Consider the following 20,782-nt stretch of genomic DNA (forward strand, 5'->3'; position numbering starts at 1 on the left):
AGTACCGAGATGCACTATGCGGACACGCCCAGTAGGCAGGACTTTTCTACAATTTGTTAAACTTACCTGCGGGGTGTCGCTGTGCTATCTGGTGGAATAAAGAATTGTACATGCTGTGTGTGGGCTTCCGAACTGTTGGTCTCTTTCTGGTGACTATATATATATATATATATATATATATATATATATATGTTGTATATATATATTTCTTCGAATCTTCACGTCCTCGTGTTTGTCGACGGAAGTCACGGCACCACAACAGTAAGTTAATTTAAATTTTGTTTATTTTGAATACACCATGTGCAAAAAGTGCAAAATGGACGGCCTTCGCGTTTCGACTGCAATCAGTCTTCAACTGGACCATAGAGTCCTGGCTGTCTAGAATGTTTTTTTAAAGTGCTCAGTGCTCAATACCATCATATATTTCCATGATTAAAACAACTAGACTACCAACTTCATTCACAGTTTGGGCCACAATTGATCGCCATTTTCTACATAACTTTATCTTTGTTTGCATTTTTACTGTATACTGTAAAGTACTTTTTTTTATATGCATATAACTGCATCGATAAAGTGCAAAGTGCAAATTCAAACCACAAAAATGTTTAAAGACAAAAGGGGAGGAGGAATAAAAATGTATAAAGCTGTACATTTTTAAAAGAAAGGAGAGATATTTTGCAAAAAAGTTTTGTACAAAAAATGTCCGAATCCTCGAACAGGATTTAATCAGTCACTGGAGTCCATTTTCAATTTCAGATTTTTTGTAATCATATGGTCTTTTCATACTCCTTTCAGTAGATATTTCTGTAAAGTACTTGATCCATATTATATCTATTTGAACATTTCCTGTCAAAGCCATGATTATATGCCATATTTACATTTGTTTTCCCTTATGTACAATTTTAATTCTACATCGTCCATCTTCCCTTATTTTGTCCTTGTCTTCATCTTTTTTTCTTTTTCCTTTCCTTATGCACATGTGATACTGCTATCATGCAGATGGAGTTCCATTTTACAATTTGAGAAGGTTTATTTTACATTACATTATTTACATCTTATTTACACAGAGATGGATATCCAGATTTTGATTGTGATTTATTTCATTATCCAATTTTTACAGGTGTACATATAGTTTGGCATCCAGATTATGTCCATGTGGATGTTCCGTGCCCATTCCATTCATTCGGCTTTCCATTTTCCGCAATTTCAAGGTGCGATCCCCCCTCTTTCAGCCATCACAAGTCTGATCCCAGAGTATGTTAATTGAGAGTAATCTCCTTGGTGATGTTCATTGAAATGTTTCGCCATAGGGTCATTCGGATCCTTGTTCCTTATAGCACGTAAGTGTTGGAGAATACGCAACGTAATTTGTTAATTGTGCTCCCACATAATATTTTTTACATGGACACTTTAATCTGTAGATCACATGTTTTGACTCACAGGTAATGTGATCCATGATTTTTTCAATCTTTCCATTCTGTAGTTCATACTCCGTGATGTTTTGAGCATGTTCACATGCCTTGCATTTCGCACACTTCCAAAATCCTGGAGTGCTGAGCCACGATGAATTTTTGGTTTTCTGTTGTTTGAGCTCCAGATAACCTTGGGTTAGGATGTCTCTTAGGGAGGATGTTTTTCTATAAGTGATGCTGGGGTATGGTGTTAAATGTTCCCGTAAGGTTTCATCCAAAAAGAGAATCTCCCAGTTCCTCTTAAAGACACCCTTTAATACCTGACTCTGGTTATTAAAATCCAAAATGAGACGCATTTTATTTTCTGTGTCTTCCTCTTGTACATTATTGGTTCCTACGTCCGGCAATCTGCGTTCTTGTTGTTCCACTGGAATCAAAAGATCAGACCTGTTCTTTATGTTCATCAGGGATTTCGCTGTTATCAGAACCTCCATTGGGTACCCTCTTTCCAGAAATCGACCAAACATCCTTTCAATTTCCACTGTTAAATCCTCTTCTTCCGAGCAGTTTCTCTTCGCCCTCAACATTTCACCATATGGTATGCTCCACTTTAATTTGGAAGGATGACCACTATTGGCGTAGAGGATGCTGTTGCAGGATGTCGGTTTCTGGTGCATTTTAGTGCATAATTTGTTGTTTTTCACGCAAACTTCCACATCTAGAAATATGATGTTTGTATTACTGATTGTTGATGTGAAGTGCAGACTGTAATTGTTTGTCTCGAGGGAATTAATGAAGGACTGTAGTTCAGTTTGACTCCCGTCCCAGATGACGAATACGTCGTCGATAAATCGACACCAGGTTTTTATTTTTGAGTGTTTTTTGTTTTCTTCCAGTAGGATCCCAGTTTCCCAGACAGCCATCAGTAGGTTTGCATATGTTGAGGCAAAAGATGTCCCCATTGCTGTCCCCTGTTTCTGCAGGTATAGATTTCCTTGAAGAGTGTTCCAGAAAGTTCACCGATCTTTGTTTGAGAAATTCTTGAACAGCATCTATTCCATCCTGATGTCGTATGGATGTGTACAACGATGAGACATCTATTGTTGCCATTAGGTATCCCATGTTCCACGCTATGCCATTCAATTTATTCAGGAAATCCATGGTATCACGTAGATACGAGGGTAGTGCGGTCACATAATTCATTAAAAAGATGTCTATGAATCTTGATGTGGTCTCCAGTAATGACCCGATTGAGCTCACTATGGGTCTGCCGGGTGGCTTGTTAATAGACTTGTGCACTTTTGGCAGAAAATATATGGTAGCCGTAATTGGGTTGTCTGTTTTTAAGTATATGTATTCATCAAAGTCTATCAGACCTCTTTCTTTCCAATCGGTTAGGAGGGCATGATATTCCTCCGTCCATTTTTCAATAGGGTTTCCTTTCAAGAGTTCATAGTGATCTTTATTTTCTAGTTGCCGCTTTGCTTCTTCTATATAGTCCGCAGCATTTTGGACCACGATATTGCCCCCCTTATCGGAGGCTTTAATTATTATTGAGGGGTCATTCTTCAGTTCTTTTATTGCTTGATATTCCTTTGGTGTGAGGTTCCAATTTTTTCCTTTCTGATTTGTGTTTTTATTCCGATTTTTATTTTGATGTTTACTACCAGCCAATCCTGCTGCAATTTTCGTTATTTCCTCTACCATGATCTCTTGGAACGAGTCAATTTTGTTTCCAGGTTGTAACTGTGGACAAAATCTAGACTGTTTCTTAAGTCCACTCTCTCCTCCCTTATTCGTGGCTATCCCCATTCCGTTGTAGAACTCAATATCTGATGTTGTTGGATTTAGATTGTCTACTGCACATGTTGTTTCATCGATTCCCATTGTAATTAATGCTTTGAAAGCTGGGAGATCTCTTTGGGTGATTGGTGTTGGATCTGTGATTTCCTTCTGGCGATTATCTCTTGTGGGCTTGTTTTCTAGAAAGTATTTTTTAAGTTTAATTTTTCTGCAGAATTTATAGAGGTCTATTCGAGCATTTGCAATGTCCATTTCTTTATTTGGGCAGTAGGACAGCCCCCTGTTTAGTAGCTTCAATTGAGGTTCTGTTAAAGGTCTGTCCGATATATTGATGACCAGGATGTTATCAAGTTTCGCTCCACTTTTTTTGAGCATTACTTTTGCTTTCCTTTCCCTCTCCTTGATTTTACTTCTTCTTCTGCTCCTTCTGGTAATTTTGGCTGTCCTCTCCCCCACGCGTGGCCTCTGCCTCTTCCTCTTTGTCGCATTATCATTTGCGCTAGCTGTATCTCCCCACGAAAATCCAGTGGCATTGAGCTCGCGTCTTCATCAGCTGAGCTGATTTCTGAGCTGTCCACATAATCTATTGTTGCCATTGCAGTTGTTCCTGCACACTTGTCCATCACCACCCTGCTTCTTAATGTATCATATTTACGGGCAAATGTATAAATACGTCCGTTAGCGTAGTCCAGTCTGTCTCAAGTGAATTTGTGTGCTTTTCTTCTTTCTACCTCCGATTCATGTTTGTTTATTTTCTTTTCCATGGTTTCAATTTGTTCTTTATGTTCCTCTGTTGTTGGGAACTTTGCTAGCTCCAGTTCCAGTGCTTGGATTATGTTAGTATTCTTATCTAGTTTTCTCTCTGCGTGGATGATTAGTGTCCTCATTAGTTTATATGAGCATTCATTTGCATCTTGTTGCCACTGTTTTATTAAATCTGGATCCAAATCATTGAGTGTGGGCATGATGAGTATTCGAAGGCCCTTCGGGACTCTCTTAAACTCTATATATTTCTCCATAGTCGTTTTCTCCCACCATTTATTCACTTCTAGGATCCGATTTTGTTGAAGCTCTCTCAGGACAATTGTAATGGTTCTCTTACCCTTCTCTCCAGTGTTGCCCCTTGCATTTGCAATGCTGTTAGTACTAGTAGAGGGGGTTGCTTCATCATTCAGCAGTTCACTGGCTCTTTGTAGGCGATTCCTTGATTTGTCTGCCATTTATGTGAAGAAGTCGGTATATTCAATGTTTGCCGTTTGCACACCGGTGTGCTTTCTCTGTTAATCAGGGATATTAGCCTGCTGTTCCCAGAACAGGCAACCCCCCGTTTTTACTGTTGCTCTTCTAACTCGCCTAGTTTGAAGATGCACGATAAATTCATCAGTACCCAATTCGTTTTCGACTTAGTATTCTACTTGTGTCTTAATCTGGATACCGTATTGCATGGGGCTGTTGGGATACAGAGCGCAGCAGTGTTCGGCAATAACTCTTTCACTTTTAGTCTTGTTTCTACCATAAGCTTATATATATATATATATATATATAGATACATTCAGTTAAAAAAACAAAGGTTACATTGAAGTTATGGTTAGCTTTGGTTATAACACATTAACATGTTTTTGAAAACCCTTTGTAATTCATTTTTAAAAGTGCAGTTATGTGTATGAATTAAAACTAAAAAAATCAGAAGTTCATTTGGTGGGACCGCAATCCATTACACCCACATCAGCATTGCAAACCATAACTCCCACACCAAACGCAGCACTAATGACCCCACTCGGAAGGGAACAGTTGCAATTACAAATGTTGTAAATCATCCTACAGGTGAGAAAACCAATCACATTACCCTTAACACTTTGGGCAAAGGCAACTATTAATGTATTATAAGTTAATAATTTGAGTGTGTGTGCTTTAAGGTGTTTTTGTTAATTAGTATAAATATGAAGCATTGCATTTGCTGTGCACGTTACTGTTTGCATGGCTGTTGAGCAAGCTTTAGATTTTCAACAGACACATACTGAAACAGCATTTTTTGGGGTCGAGCCTACGAGTGCATGCGCTAGTGCATGTGTCTCACTTGCCCGTCCATTGCTTACCATTTGTTAGCTTGTGTGGCACTCTTCTTCACTGCTTCCTAATTTGTCAAGGCATGCCTAGCATCATTTCCATTCCTCTCTGTGGAGCAGGGACCAAGAACTGATTGATTCAGCTTAATTAGTGCCTGCTCGCTACTCCCAACGTGATTGAGGTACTATTTTGTTCTGTTTAAGTTTTAGTGCCCTGCAAACAGAAGGTGTGTGACTGGCAAAATTGTGCCTAGCAAGACAAAGAAAATTGCAAATATTTATTTTCTATAGTTTCCTTTCTTTTATTTTGCCAAGTCTTCTTTTCTCACTTTGCAGTCATGGTTTCCTTTGTTTTTGCTTGTGGTGCTCTTCTCAAATGATGAGGGTTATCTTATTGTAAAAATTAAAAAGATATTGTTTCTGTCCTATGAGTAATTTCTGAAATGATGCTTTAACACCCCAATCAGCCCCACTCCAATTCACACCACCTCATACCCACACCAATCTGCCCCATTCAATCCAATCCAGCCCAGACCAATCCAATCCAACAAACTCCAATCCAAACTACTCAACCCAAACCAGTCCACCACACTCTAATTCCACCAATCCACCCACTCCAATCTGCCTATCTCAAATCTGCCCCATTTCAATTCAAAATAATCTGCCCCACTCGAATCTTCAACCCTCTAATCAGCCCCACTCCAATCTGTCACACTACAATCTGCCCCACTCCAATCCAAAACAATTTGGCCCACTCTAAAACTGTCTGCCAAGTCCAATCTTCCCCACTCTAATCCAAAATACTTTTCCCCACTCCAAAACAATCTGCCCCACTCCATTGCAAAACAATCTGCCCCACTCGAATCAGCCCCACTCGAATCTGCCCCACTAGAATCTGCCCCACTGACTTGCCCCACTCAAATCTGCCCAACTCGAATCTGCCCCACTCAAACCTGCCCCACTTTAATCTCATCCAACTCACTGCAATCCGCCCACTCCATCAAAATTCACCCCACTCCAATTTACCACAATTCCCCCGAATCCAATCGAATCCACCCACACCAATCAAGCCCAATCCAGCCTACCACAATTCAATCCACCTCACCCCAAGTCAATCCACCACAATCCCTCCCCAATTTACCCCACTTCCTGTCCAATCCACCCCACTCCAATTCCATCCTTCCCACTCTAATCCAAAACAATCTGCCCCACTCTAATCTTCCCCACACCAATCTGTCCCACGCTAAACCAAAACTATCTGGCACACTCCAAAACCAAACACTCTGCCCCACTCCAATCCAAAACAACATCCACCTCTCCAATCCAAAGCAGTCTGCCCCTCTCCAGTCTGCCGCACTCTAATCAAAAACAATTTGCCCCACTCCAATTTGCCCCTTTCCAATCCAAAACAATCTGCCCCATTCAATCCAAAACAATATGCCCCTCCAATTCAATCCATCCCCTCCAATCCACCCCCTCCACTACACTCTAATTTATCCCACTCCAAATCACCTTACTCTAATCTAATCCACCCCAATCCAATCCAATCCACCCCACCCCAAACCAATCTAATCCACCCACTCCAATACACCCACCCCACTTCAATCCACCTCACTCCAATCCAGTCCAGCCCATCCAATCTACCCAATCCAATCCACCCCACTACCTCAATCCACTCCAACCTATTCTACCCCACTCTACGCTTCCACTGTGACACTGTGCTGTATGACACTCTCTGACACTGAACTCTACTACCCTCTACTAAACTCTACGACACTCTACTCCAGTCTACGACATTCTACTCCAACAAATCCAGTCTATGACACTCTACTCCCCCCACTCTACTTTAGGAAACTCCATGCCACTAAATTTTAGCCATGCTGAACAGCAGCCACACTGGTGTACAGCATGGCAAAAAACACATTGCCAAACCCAAAAGCTCTTGTGTAGGTGAGACGTATTAGTGTTGCCAATGCTTGTTTATTTTGTTATTAACTTTGAGAATTTATTGCAAAAAACAGCCAACGGGATGGTAAGAATGTTTGGATTAATCTCAGCCACTGGCGATCACTCAGGCCATATTCCACACCACTGTTTTCCGTCCGCTATGCCACGCTAGGCAGAGACTTGTCATTGCCAATCAGTCTTGATCCTCTTCTAGTAGAGCTGTCCATCCCGAACTGCCAGACTAGATCGCCTTCCGACGGGAACATGGACAATCCTAGATTGGTTTCCACCTACATAGGTCTCATCAGTAAGGTATACGTTGAGTCCAATGGCACAATGAGCTAATAAGATTTGCATGCACTTCCAGGTGGATATTAAGGAAGAATGGAGAGAAAGGAGTCTTATGGCATGCCATAATTTAATAAGACCTTTGCCATATCAGAATGCACCACTGGCAAAGTCCGGCCTTACCAAAAAGAGGCCATTTGCCCCTCGGTAACTCCGTCATATGGCACATAGCATCAACATGTAATGCTGCAGAAAGATGTTTGAGCAGAATCTACGCATCAAATGCCGATGGCAGCCCGCCACACTCATTTACTGCCATGGGGATAAAATTCTGGATTCAAGACAAGGATGACCCCCACCCTGAACACACGACACTGTTTCCACTGGAAAACGTCTATCCTGCGATACAGTTATTTCTGGAACTGTGGGTCTGACTTTCACTTGCAATTAATGTTTATATGGGAAAGAGACTTTAGTTACTAAATATAAACACATCGAGAGAAGACGTTTTAAGAAGAGCTACTGCCTTATGTGAGACTTGCTGAAATTCCCAGAGGCTCCGAAGGCTTTTCTTGCAAGCTTTGGAATTCCTTGCTTTGGAATCTCAAGGTGATCTGAGATAAGACCTCCTTCAAGGTGCTTTCGGCTTTCATGTTTCACTATATTTTATTCTCTTAGCTGGAAGAAGTGTTATAAATAAAATAAGAAGCCATCGGGCGAACGTGTGCTCAACAAATTAACAGAACAGTAATCCACAAATGTGAATGAATAATCTAGGGCTGTTAAGATAATGTTAGCGTGAGCTCACTCCTTTCATATATATTTATCAATATTTGTTCATTCTTAAAACAGAAGTGGTTTGATCGGATCTCTGAGTCGCATCTGAAATGCTCTCTGTCTGACCGAGACGTGGCTGGAGGTGGTTATTACTACCAAATACACAAATCTGCCTACTCGTCTACTTATATTGGTATAACTCTGCACATATTAACTTCCAAAGTATAATCTCGAGCTACAAAATGTCAAGAGAAAAATATTTAAGGACATATCATCAAGGGCAATACCGCCGCTTTAGCAGCACTTTTTGCCGCTAAAGCGGCAATGCCCTATCAGCAAGCTGTCCTTAACAGCTGTTAGAAACAGCTTACTGGCAATAGCACCCGTGTCATTGCCGCTTTATATGTCAGCGATAATAATCGCTAATGACATGCAAAGTAGGTGTTCCCTAGGCGTTCCCTCTGTAAACAACCCTGTAAAAGTTGCTAACCGCACATCGCAGTATCATCAAGCCGGACCCTGAAACCCATAGAGACATAAAAAACGGCACTAACTGCGGTTATCGCCATCAGCTAACGTCTGCCAAATGTTAGACTTAGCTATATTTATAATGGGAGGTGGATTCTAAGCCTAAGTCCACATCTCCCTATTAACAAGGATTCCCTTAGCGATGTAATTGCATCGCTGGATTTCCAGCGATGTTCCCACATTACGCCGCTATCCCCGGAAGTTTAATCGCCGTGGAGATAAGCATTGATAAAAACGCATTATCTCAGTGATTAATTCCGGCGATAGCCGGCGTAACACAAATTCGCACTATGTGCACTCTGCGATGTTTATTGCAGTTTGTTGGTGATATGCCCCTTATTAAGTGGGGCATATCACCAACAAACTGCGATAAACATCGCAGAGCGCACATAGCGTGAATTTGTATAACGCCGGCTATCGCTGGAATTAATCGCAGAGATAACGTGTTATTATCAATGCTTATCTCCACGACGATAACAATTCCGGCAATAGCGGCATAATGAGGGCAACTACAGCGCTAAGGGAATCCTTGTTAATAGGGAGATGTGGACTTAGGCTTAGAATCCACCTCCCATTATAAATATAGCTAAGTCTGACATTTTGCAGACGTTAGCTGATGGCGATAACCGAGGTTAGTGCCGTTTTTCATGTCGCTATGGGTATCAGGGTCCAGCTTGATGATACCGCGATGTGCGGTTAGCAACTTTTCCAGGGTTGTTTACAGAGGGAACGCCTATGGAATGCCTACTTTGCATGTCATTATTGATTATTATCGCTGACATGCAAAGCGGCAATGACAAGGGCGCTATTGCCAGTAAGCCGTCGCTAGCAGCTGTTAGCGACAGCTTGCTGAAAGGGCGATAAAAATATCGCCGCTTTAGCAGCAAAAAGTGCTGCTAAAGCAGCGATATTGCCCTTGATGATATGCCCCTTCGTATTTTTTTCTTCATATTTGCATTTTTGACAATTTATAATACTCTCTTCTACATGAACCTGTTAATCGCAAAACACTTTAACTTCACAATATACACATGTATAGAGCACAAATATATGATCTCTAAGACGATCCACCTGACACCCCACTCATACTAAGACATTCATACTTCATTCACTCAGCCTCAATTGAACAAAACACCATTACAAATATTTTTGATACAGGACACCAGACAAGACCAAAGAACAATATATAAGTATTCAAATATAAATCCTAATAACAAAACATGTTTTGTTATATTGCAAACATCCTAGTAAATGTTAGGCTTGATTCAATCCAATTTTCTCTAGAATACACAATTTCATACAAACATAGCATCAGTGTATTATTTTTTTTACGTTGAGAGTTATAATGACAAACTGCTTCAGTTTGACACATAGATAATGCGGTCTTCAGGTCCACAAACAGTTTCAAACAGCGCTGATGCGCATTTCGGTGCAAGACAAAGTAACGTACCGCCTTACTCAGGGCGCTCAGTAACAGAATATGAATAAAAGAAAGGGGGGTCAAGAAACAGCTGGGAGAAGACTAAAAACAGCAGTAGATTTTCTAAATAACCTGCTGGTGAGTTTGTAATTCTGGACATCAATTTTTACATCTAGAAATTCAATTTTCTCAGATTGCATGCTACTGGTGAATTTCAAATTGTATTGATTGATGTTCAATTCATTAACAAAGGCACATGCCTCTTCCTCTGTCCCTTTCCAGATACAAAACACGTCATCTATATACCTCACCCAGAGGACGACATTATGGGTAAAGGCCCGATGGAACTGGCCTCCTGCTCCTCCCACCAGCCTAGGTAAAGACCCGCATAGCTGGGGGCGAAGCAGGTTCCCATCGCCGTCCCCTGGGTTTGGTAATAGACAACATGAGTGAAGAGGAAGTAGTTGTTACCCAAACAGGTTTTCATCATAGATAAAAGCATCTCATTATGTTGCAAATATTGCAGTTCTCGTTGCCTCAGAAAATAATTAGATGCTTCAATGCCCAACGTGTGTGGAATACAAGTATAAAGGCTATTGACATCCAGTGTCATTAATAGCCAACCTTTCATCCACTGAACCTGATCAATTACATTCAAAAAATCCCTTGTGTCTTGTATGTAAGACGATAAAGAATGTACAAAGGGACGTAAGAAATAATCAATGTATTTTGATGTATTCTCATACATACTGCCGATAGAAGAAACTATTGGGCGACCTGGAGGTATTTTATCATTTTTGTGGATCTTCGGTAGAAGATACATCACAGGTAATTTTGGGTGATCACAGCATAGGAATTTATACTCGTCATCTGATAGTAATTTGTCCTGTTTCCATTTCAACAAATTAGTTTTAAAACTTCATTGTTATTCTCATAAGTGGACCTATTCCTAATCATGTAACTCTCAGTATCTCCCAATTGCCGATTGCCCTCATCAAGATACATTTGCCTCGGCCACACTCCCACGTTCCCGCCCTTGTCAGATTTTTTTATGACAATGGCTTTATTGTCTTGAAGTTCTTTGATAGCTTTAAATTGGTTAGGTTTTAGATTGTTATATTTATTTCTTGGATGTTTATCCAGTTTCTTAAAATCTGAAATAATACCCTTCTCAAATATTTCAATTGCATCATTACGTATTTGAGGCAGGAAACAAGACTTAGGTTTGAATGAACTCCCACTGGCACTATTGGTGATCAAAGACTCACCCAATATAACATCAGTTAATGGTTCTACACTCTCAATCCCTTGTTCTAAAGCTCTCATTACTTGTAGCGTATCTACATCCACAATATTGAGATTATCTTCAATCTCTGGGGTTGATGTGTTCTTAGTTTTAATCCATTTTTTCAGCTTTAACTTCCTTACAAAATTAAATAAATGAATTCTGCCATTGGTGTAGTTAAATTTACTAGTGGGACAAAACGTTAGGCGAAGTGATAAAACATCAATCTGATCAACTGACAACTGGAAATTAGAGAGATTAACTACCGTAAGAGTGTCCTTCATTTTGATGCGGTCTTTAACCTTGTAGTCATTCCCATGTAGGTTGCTAATGAGCCTTGCTTCTTTGTGCTTCCTTTGTTGCCTCATCTTGCGCCTCGACCTCGACCGCGATTGGCTGTATCTTTTTGCACTGGACTTGATGTGCCCTGGCGACCTTGTACCATCAATGAGAATTGTGTTAAAATTTTGGATTTTACTCCCCCACTTTCTTGATCATTGGCTGTTGGTACCTGTACGGTTTGTGGTACCGTAACTGTTTCCGGTCTAGTTTCGGGGGTGGATATATTATCTGACTGGGGCACTGCTGTACTTGTCCCTTGAGTCAATTTCCCAATGATTTTCTTGTTGGCTTCTCTTAAATGATCAAATTTTTTGCCAAAATAAAGATTTGTCCAAGCTCGTAATCGAGTTGATCCCGATGGAATTTACTTTGTTTTTTAAGCTTGATTTCTTGTTCAGCTTTCTTTAATCTGATCATGAATTTTTTCATTTCGGTTTTAAATTCCTTCTCAAAATATAACAATTGAAGTTGAGCTGTGACTTCTTCCACTTCTTTTGCAAGTTTTGCAGTGTCTTTTATAGCATATTTTATTAACAATTTAAGCATGACTGTGGAACATTGATGATTGTTTTGAACCCATTTTTCTATTAACTCAGGATCTGGTTCATTGAATGTGGGTGTCACGAAAATTCGCAAACCTCTAGGAACTCTTTCACAATCCATGTATTTCTGCAAAGCTGTGGCTTCCCACCATTTTGCTTGTTCAAGTTTGGTGCTTTTCCATCGCTTGTCCCAAAGTTCTTTCTTTCCTGCCACTTCGGTGCTTGTAAAATTTGCTGTTCTGTTAAGATCCACTGCCGTGTTAATGGGGACAAACAGCAATTCTGCCGCCTCCCTCCTTGAAGCTTCTCTCCTTGCTGACTGCATGTCGTTTAATGTGTAAAGTGAACGTCAGTTCACTTCATTCCCGATAATAACCACACACGCTCTGCTCCACGGCGGCTCAACCTCCGAACCGCGCTGGATCCGCCTGCCGCCTATCCACGGGATTTATATATATATAGTCAACAAAAAGAGACCAACAGTTCGGAAGCCCACACACAGTGTGTACAATTCTTTATTCCACCAGGTAGCACAGAAAAAACATCTTCATGGGCAGAGAAGATTTTACCAATTAGTTCCCCTACACGTTTCTGGCGTGCAGTCCACCCTTGATCACAGGAATGGCAACATGGAGAAGCGGCACCTCGCAGGTAAGTCTAAATTATTGTAGAAAGGTCCCGCCTACTGGGCATGTCCGCATAGTGCACCTCGGTACTTGGAGTTTTTTCAAAGTCCATTTTTGTTGAATTCATAGCGGCCTGACCCAGGTCGCGGAGTGCCCCCGCTGCGGACGGGCAGGTCTCGTGCCGGCACTTTTCCGGCGCAAAAAGAACAACGTGTATTCCCCCAGGAAAAGAAGCTAGCATGGCGGCAACTTTAATGAGGCAATGAAACCCACTGGGTTATTTAAACAGTTAGGAGAATGGCAGCTTGAATCTGTGAAAGGAGAAAGATATGAACTTTGAAAAAACTCCAAGTACCGAGATGCACTATGCGGACACGCCCAGTAGGCAGGACTTTTCTACAATTTGTTAAACTTACCTGCGGGGTGTCGCTGTGCTATCTGGTGGAATAAAGAATTGTACATGCTGTGTGTGGGCTTCCGAACTGTTGGTCTCTTTCTGGTGACTATATATATATATATATATATATATATATATATATATATATATATATATATATATATATATGTTGTATATATATATTTCTTCGAATCTTCACGTCCTCGTGTTTGTCGACGGAAGTCACGGCACCACAACAGTAAGTTAATTTAAATTTTGTTTATTTTGAATACACCATGTGCAAAAAGTGCAAAATGGACGGCCTTCGCGTTTCGACTGCAATCAGTCTTCAACTGGACCATAGAGTCCTGGCTGTCTAGAATGTTTTTTTAAAGTGCTCAGTGCTCAATACCATCATATATTTCCATGATTAAAACAACTAGACTACCAACTTCATTCACAGTTTGGGCCACAATTGATCGCCATTTTCTACATAACTTTATCTTTGTTTGCATTTTTACTGTATACTGTAAAGTACTTTTTTTTATATGCATATAACTGCATCGATAAAGTGCAAAGTGCAAATTCAAACCACAAAAATGTTTAAAGACAAAAGGGGAGGAGGAATAAAAATGTATAAAGCTGTACATTTTTAAAAGAAAGGAGAGATATTTTGCAAAAAAGTTTTGTACAAAAAATGTCCGAATCCTCGAACAGGATTTAATCAGTCACTGGAGTCCATTTTCAATTTCAGATTTTTTGTAATCATATGGTCTTTTCATACTCCTTTCAGTAGATATTTCTGTAAAGTACTTGATCCATATTATATCTATTTGAACATTTCCTGTCAAAGCCATGATTATATGCCATATTTACATTTGTTTTCCCTTATGTACAATTTTAATTCTACATCGTCCATCTTCCCTTATTTTGTCCTTGTCTTCATCTTTTTTTCTTTTTCCTTTCCTTATGCACATGTGATACTGCTATCATGCAGATGGAGTTCCATTTTACAATTTGAGAAGGTTTATTTTACATTACATTATTTACATCTTATTTACACAGAGATGGATATCCAGATTTTGATTGTGATTTATTTCATTATCCAATTTTTACAGGTGTACATATAGTTTGGCATCCAGATTATGTCCATGTGGATGTTCCGTGCCCATTCCATTCATTCGGCTTTCCATTTTCCGCAATTTCAAGGTGCGATCCCCCCTCTTTCAGCCATCACAAGTCTGATCCCAGAGTATGTTAATTGAGAGTAATCTCCTTGGTGATGTTCATTGAAATGTTTCGCCATAGGGTCATTCGGATCCTTGTTCCTTATAGCACGTAAGTGTTGGAGAATACGCAACGTAATTTGTTAATTGTGCTCCCCACATAATATTTTTTACATGGACACTTTAATCTGTAGATCACATGTTTTGACTCACAGGTAATGTGATCCATGATTTTTTCAATCTTTCCATTCTGTAGTTCATACTCCGTGATGTTTTGAGCATGTTCACATGCCTTGCATTTCGCACACTTCCAAAATCCTGGAGTGCTGAGCCACGATGAATTTTTGGTTTTCTGTTGTTTGAGCTCCAGATAACCTTGGGTTAGGATGTCTCTTAGGGAGGATGTTTTTCTATAAGTGATGCTGGGGTATGGTGTTAAATGTTCCCGTAAGGTTTCATCCAAAAAGAGAATCTCCCAGTTCCTCTTAAAGACACCCTTTAATACCTGACTCTGGTTATTAAAATCCAAAATGAGACGCATTTTATTTTCTGTGTCTTCCTCTTGTACATTATTGGTTCCTACGTCCGGCAATCTGCGTTCTTGTTGTTCCACTGGAATCAAAAGATCAGACCTGTTCTTTATGTTCATCAGGGATTTCGCTGTTATCAGAACCTCCATTGGGTACCCTCTTTCCAGAAATCGACCAAACATCCTTTCAATTTCCACTGTTAAATCCTCTTCTTCCGAGCAGTTTCTCTTCGCCCTCAACATTTCACCATATGGTATGCTCCACTTTAATTTGGAAGGATGACCACTATTGGCGTAGAGGATGCTGTTGCAGGATGTCGGTTTCTGGTGCATTTTAGTGCATAATTTGTTGTTTTTCACGCAAACTTCCACATCTAGAAATATGATGTTTGTATTACTGATTGTTGATGTGAAGTGCAGACTGTAATTGTTTGTCTCGAGGGAATTAATGAAGGACTGTAGTTCAGTTTGACTCCCGTCCCAGATGACGAATACGTTGTCGATAAATCGACACCAGGTTTTTATTTTTGAGTGTTTTTTGTTTTCTTCCAGTAGGATCCCAGTTTCCCAGACAGCCATCAGTAGGTTTGCATATGTTGAGGCAAAAGATGTCCCCATTGCTGTCCCCTGTTTCTGCAGGTATAGATTTCCTTGAAGAGTGTTCCAGAAAGTTCACCGATCTTTGTTTGAGAAATTCTTGAACAGCATCTATTCCATCCTGATGTCGTATGGATGTGTACAACGATGAGACATCTATTGTTGCCATTAGGTATCCCATGTTCCACGCTATGCCATTCAATTTATTCAGGAAATCCATGGTATCACGTAGATACGAGGGTAGTGCGGTCACATAATTCATTAAAAAGATGTCTATGAATCTTGATGTGGTCTCCAGTAATGACCCGATTGAGCTCACTATGGGTCTGCCGGGTGGCTTGTTAATAGACTTGTGCACTTTTGGCAGAAAATATATGGTAGCCGTAATTGGGTTGTCTGTTTTTAAGTATATGTATTCATCAAAGTCTATCAGACCTCTTTCTTTCCAATCGGTTAGGAGGGCATGATATTCCTCCGTCCATTTTTCAATAGGGTTTCCTTTCAAGAGTTCATAGTGATCTTTATTTTCTAGTTGCCGCTTTGCTTCTTCTATATAGTCCGCAGCATTTTGGACCACGATATTGCCCCCCTTATCGGAGGCTTTAATTATTATTGAGGGGTCATTCTTCAGTTCTTTTATTGCTTGATATTCCTTTGGTGTGAGGTTCCAATTTTTTCCTTTCTGATTTGTGTTTTTATTCCGATTTTTATTTTGATGTTTACTACCAGCCAATCCTGCTGCAATTTTCGTTATTTCCTCTACCATGATCTCTTGGAACGAGTCAATTTTGTTTCCAGGTTGTAACTGTGGACAAAATCTAGACTGTTTCTTAAGTCCACTCTCTCCTCCCTTATTCGTGGCTATCCCCATTCCGTTGTAGAACTCAATATCTGATGTTGTTGGATTTAGATTGTCTACTGCACATGTTGTTTCATCGATTCCCATTGTAATTAATGCTTTGAAAGCTGGGAGATCTCTTTGGGTGATTGGTGTTGGATCTGTGATTTCCTTCTGGCGATTATCTCTTGTGGGCTTGTTTTCTAGAAAGTATTTTTTAAGTTTAATTTTTCTGCAGAATTTATAGAGGTCTATTCGAGCATTTGCAATGTCCATTTCTTTATTTGGGCAGTAGGACAGCCCCCTGTTTAGTAGCTTCAATTGAGGTTCTGTTAAAGGTCTGTCCGATATATTGATGACCAGGATGTTATCAAGTTTCGCTCCACTTTTTTTGAGCATTACTTTTGCTTTCCTTTCCCTCTCCTTGATTTTACTTCTTCTTCTGCTCCTTCTGGTAATTTTGGCTGTCCTCTCCCCCACGCGTGGCCTCTGCCTCTTCCTCTTTGTCGCATTATCATTTGCGCTAGCTGTATCTCCCCACGAAAATCCAGTGGCATTGAGCTCGCGTCTTCATCAGCTGAGCTGATTTCTGAGCTGTCCACATAATCTATTGTTGCCATTGCAGTTGTTCCTGCACACTTGTCCATCACCACCCTGCTTCTTAATGTATCATATTTACGGGCAAATGTATAAATACGTCCGTTAGCGTAGTCCAGTCTGTCTCAAGTGAATTTGTGTGCTTTTCTTCTTTCTACCTCCGATTCATGTTTGTTTATTTTCTTTTCCATGGTTTCAATTTGTTCTTTATGTTCCTCTGTTGTTGGGAACTTTGCTAGCTCCAGTTCCAGTGCTTGGATTATGTTAGTATTCTTATCTAGTTTTCTCTCTGCGTGGATGATTAGTGTCCTCATTAGTTTATATGAGCATTCATTTGCATCTTGTTGCCACTGTTTTATTAAATCTGGATCCAAATCATTGAGTGTGGGCATGATGAGTATTCGAAGGCCCTTCGGGACTCTCTTAAACTCTATATATTTCTCCATAGTCGTTTTCTCCCACCATTTATTCACTTCTAGGATCCGATTTTGTTGAAGCTCTCTCAGGACAATTGTAATGGTTCTCTTACCCTTCTCTCCAGTGTTGCCCCTTGCATTTGCAATGCTGTTAGTACTAGTAGAGGGGGTTGCTTCATCATTCAGCAGTTCACTGGCTCTTTGTAGGCGATTCCTTGATTTGTCTGCCATTTATGTGAAGAAGTCGGTATATTCAATGTTTGCCGTTTGCACACCGGTGTGCTTTCTCTGTTAATCAGGGATATTAGCCTGCTGTTCCCAGAACAGGCAACCCCCCGTTTTTACTGTTGCTCTTCTAACTCGCCTAGTTTGAAGATGCACGATAAATTCATCAGTACCCAATTCGTTTTCGACTTAGTATTCTACTTGTGTCTTAATCTGGATACCGTATTGCATGGGGCTGTTGGGATACAGAGCGCAGCAGTGTTCGGCAATAACTCTTTCACTTTTAGTCTTGTTTCTACCATAAGCTTATATATATATATATATATATATAGATACATTCAGTTAAAAAAACAAAGGTTACATTGAAGTTATGGTTAGCTTTGGTTATAACACATTAACATGTTTTTGAAAACCCTTTGTAATTCATTTTTAAAAGTGCAGTTATGTGTATGAATTAAAACTAAAAAAATCAGAAGTTCATTTGGTGGGACCGCAATCCATTACACCCACATCAGCATTGCAAACCATAACTCCCACACCAAACGCAGCACTAATGACCCCACTCGGAAGGGAACAGTTGCAATTACAAATGTTGTAAATCATCCTACAGGTGAGAAAACCAATCACATTACCCTTAACACTTTGGGCAAAGGCAACTATTAATGTATTATAAGTTAATAATTTGAGTGTGTGTGCTTTAAGGTGTTTTTGTTAATTAGTATAAATATGAAGCATTGCATTTGCTGTGCACGTTACTGTTTGCATGGCTGTTGAGCAAGCTTTAGATTTTCAACAGACACATACTGAAACAGCATTTTTTGGGGTCGAGCCTACGAGTGCATGCGCTAGTGCATGTGTCTCACTTGCCCGTCCATTGCTTACCATTTGTTAGCTTGTGTGGCACTCTTCTTCACTGCTTCCTAATTTGTCAAGGCATGCCTAGCATCATTTCCATTCCTCTCTGTGGAGCAGGGACCAAGAACTGATTGATTCAGCTTAATTAGTGCCTGCTCGCTACTCCCAACGTGATTGAGGTACTATTTTGTTCTGTTTAAGTTTTAGTGCCCTGCAAACAGAAGGTGTGTGACTGGCAAAATTGTGCCTAGCAAGACAAAGAAAATTGCAAATATTTATTTTCTATAGTTTCCTTTCTTTTATTTTGCCAAGTCTTCTTTTCTCACTTTGCAGTCATGGTTTCCTTTGTTTTTGCTTGTGGTGCTCTTCTCAAATGATGAGGGTTATCTTATTGTAAAAATTAAAAAGATATTGTTTCTGTCCTATGAGTAATTTCTGAAATGATGCTTTAACACCCCAATCAGCCCCACTCCAATTCACACCACCTCATACCCACACCAATCTGCCCCATTCAATCCAATCCAGCCCAGACCAATCCAATCCACCAAACTCCAATCCAAACTACTCAACCCAAACCAGTCCACCACACTCTAATTCCACCAATCCACCCACTCCAATCTGCCTATCTCAAATCTGCCCCATTTCAATTCAAAATAATCTGCCCCACTCGAATCTTCAACCCTCTAATCAGCCCCACTCCAATCTGTCACACTACAATCTGCCCCACTCCAATCCAAAACAATTTGGCCCACTCTAAAACTGTCTGCCAAGTCCAATCTTCCCCACTCTAATCCAAAATACTTTTCCCCACTCCAAAACAATCTGCCCCACTCCATTGCAAAACAATCTGCCCCACTCGAATCAGCCCCACTCGAATCTGCCCCACTAGAATCTGCCCCACTGACTTGCCCCACTCAAATCTGCCCAACTCGAATCTGCCCCACTCAAACCTGCCCCACTTTAATCTCATCCAACTCACTGCAATCCGCCCACTCCATCAAAATTCACCCCACTCCAATTTACCACAATTCCCCCGAATCCAATCGAATCCACCCACACCAATCAAGCCCAATCCAGCCTACCACAATTCAATCCACCTCACCCCAAGTCAATCCACCACAATCCCTCCCCAATTTACCCCACTTCCTGTCCAATCCACCCCACTCCAATTCCATCCTTCCCACTCTAATCCAAAACAATCTGCCCCACTCTAATCTTCCCCACACCAATCTGTCCCACGCTAAACCAAAACTATCTGGCACACTCCAAAACCAAACACTCTGCCCCACTCCAATCCAAAACAACATCCACCTCTCCAATCCAAAGCAGTCTGCCCCTCTCCAGTCTGCCGCACTCTAATCAAAAACAATTTGCCCCACTCCAATTTGCCCCTTTCCAATCCAAAACAATCTGCCCCATTCAATCCAAAACAATATGCCCCTCCAATTCAATTCATCCCCTCCAATCCACCCCCTCCACTACACTCTAATTTATCCCACTCCAAATCACCTTACTCTAATCTAATCCACCCCAATCCAATCCAATCCACCCCACCCCAAACCAATCTAATCCACCCACTCCAATACACCCACCCCACTTCAATCCACCTCACTCCAATCCAGTCCAGCCCATCCAATCTACCCAATCCAATCCACCCCACTACCTCAATCCACTCCAACCTATTCTACCCCACTCTACGCTTCCACTGTGACACTGTGCTGTATGACACTCTCTGACACTGAACTCTACTACCCTCTACTAAACTCTACGACACTCTACTCCAGTCTACGACATTCTACTCCAACAAATCCAGTCTATGACACTCTACTCCCCCCACTCTACTTTAGGAAACTCCATGCCACTAAATTTTAGCCATGCTGAACAGCAGCCACACTGGTGTACAGCATGGCAAAAAACACATTGCCAAACCCAAAAGCTCTTGTGTAGGTGAGACGTATTAGTGTTGCCAATGCTTGTTTATTTTGTTATTAACTTTGAGAATTTATTGCAAAAAACAGCCAACGGGATGGTAAGAATGTTTGGATTAATCTCAGCCACTGGCGATCACTCAGGCCATATTCCACACC

Source organism: Lissotriton helveticus, chromosome 3_1, assembly GCF_964261635.1.
Source record: "Lissotriton helveticus chromosome 3_1, aLisHel1.1, whole genome shotgun sequence".
Classification (NCBI taxonomy): domain Eukaryota; kingdom Metazoa; phylum Chordata; class Amphibia; order Caudata; family Salamandridae; genus Lissotriton; species Lissotriton helveticus.